General features: G+C 39.6%; 1 long non-coding RNA gene across 1 annotated transcript in view; it reads right to left on the bottom strand.

Moving 5' to 3' along the window:
* Positions 1–458, bottom strand: part of LOC138162665 (uncharacterized) — a 10,127-nt gene extending 9,669 nt beyond the window's left edge. Inside the window, exon 1 of the long non-coding RNA XR_011168690.1 lies at positions 249–458. This is a non-coding gene — a long non-coding RNA (uncharacterized lncRNA). The remainder of the gene's footprint in view (positions 1–248) is intronic.
* Between the last annotated feature and the right edge of the window lie 1,570 nt (positions 459–2,028).

Below are 2,028 nucleotides of genomic sequence, written 5' to 3'. Positions count from 1 at the left end.
CTTTCTTTCTTTCTTTCTTTCTTTCTTTCTTTCTTTCTTTCTTTCTTTCTTTCTTTCTTTCTTTCTTTCTTTCATCATCTATCTGTCTATCTATCTATCATCTATGTATCTACCATCTGTCTATCTACCTATGCTTCTTCTGAGCCCACTTTCTTGTTAGGCTCTACCTTCAGCCACCACCGCCACTTCCACCACCACCACCATCACCTAACTTTTTTTTTTCCTTTGCAGCTAAGCATAGTACTTACCAGTTCACAGCCGAGGGAGATTTGATGCTGAGTAAGTGTGGACACAAGAGAGGTTTGCTCCTGTGACTTTAGGCCCATAGCTCAGAGGGCATTCCTGAAGCATTGGGCCGAGGGTGGAGGGGGCAGGGAAGGTACGCTGACAGCTGAAGTTGGAAATGAATGTTTGGACTGCAGGACTAAGGCTCTTTCTTGAGCCAACACACCTCCTTGGGCAAGAGGGAGGATACAGTTGCCTATACATCTTAGGGCACACCACCATCCCCACCTCTTTTTTGTGTCCTTTTGACCCATGTCTCAGATGTCTTCCTCCTGGAATTCCTTCAGATTACATCTACCTGGAAACAAATGAACCTGTTCCTCTTATAAACCAGGAGAAGAGAGGTCACCTTTCCGGTTTGAAATTGTAGTTCTGTGGGAGAGACTGAAGAGCTCCACCATAGTGCCATGTTTCTGCTTTTGTTGGAAGAGGAATGCTACAAACACTTGGGATTGTGGGATAAAATTGTAAAAAGATTTTTATTGGTGTCTTTTGATTTACATCATCTAACTTTCACTCTGTATTCCTCCTCTTCCCCTTTTACTCTTTCTTCCAGAGAACCATTCCACATGGTAAAGAATATTTTAGAAGAAAATAAGGAAAAATAAAAATATCAGCAAAACTGATAAATATGTTGAAAAAAAAATCTGACAATATATACAATGTTCCACACTGTTGGACACCCCACATACCTTTGCAAAGGAGGGGGAGGGGAGTGTGTCTTCCCATATTATTTTCTGTCAGCCAAGTTAATTCTTTGTAGTTTTGCCAACTTTTATTTTTGATAGTTTAGTGGTTCCCCCCCATTTAGAGTGTTGTAGTCATTGTACACGATTTTTTCTCAGCCATGTTTACTTTACTCTGTATCAGTTCATGTAAATCTTCCCATGGTTCTTTGTATCCACATTCATAATTTCTTAAAGCATAGTAACATTTTATTATATTAATGTACCACAATTTGTTCAGTCATTTTCCAGTTGCTGGATGTCTACTTTTTTCTAACTCTTCACTTTAATAAAGTCTTGTTCCTTCTAAAGCATCATGATCTTTTGAAAGGTACAACTTTTTTATTTCTAGTAAATAGGGGGAAAAGCTTACAAAACACAAGAAATTCTTCTCCTTTTAGTTGGAGGGCAATTGGGGTTAAGTGACTTGCCCAAGGTCACACAGCTAGTTTTTGTGTTAAGTGTCTGAGGACAGATTTGAACTCAGGTCCTCCTGACTCCAGGACCATCACTCTACTCACTGTACCACCTAGCCACCCCTTCTCCTTTTAGTTTAAGACAGATTAGTATATCCTGGGGAAAAGATCAGCCCAAACTGTCTCCAAAATAGGTGGGCTTTAAGGAGAAGTTTGAGATATTTGATAAAATGATAGGAATCTTAATGATTTGTAGTATAAGAAGAGATTTGATAAGCATTTTTCTTGGTAAACTACAGGGTTTCCAACATATCTGAAACTCAAGGCATTATGTGTTGTGGTTTTGTGCAAGTGTGAACTTCTGCAAGTTATCTGGTCTGGAGGAATAATTCCCATAGTTTTGAAGTATTTTGATCACTGGAAATGCTTTTAAATGACACTTGTTTGAGTTAGAAAAGAGAAACTGCATGTGAGAAAGAGGTTCCAGCAATGTATTCTGGGCTCTCCCAGGCCCCCACCTCCAAGTATCAGAGATGCTGACTTGGTTTGCAACCAGGAACACTAAAGCAGAGAGAGATGAGAACAAGAAGGACTAGGGAATC

This window comes from Petaurus breviceps, unplaced genomic scaffold (assembly GCF_028583685.1).
Source record: "Petaurus breviceps papuanus isolate PSGF00001 unplaced genomic scaffold, PetGlider_PUasm1.0 120, whole genome shotgun sequence".
NCBI classification, from domain to species: Eukaryota; Metazoa; Chordata; class Mammalia; order Diprotodontia; family Petauridae; genus Petaurus; species Petaurus breviceps.
This window is presented reverse-complemented; position numbering and strand designations above follow the sequence as displayed.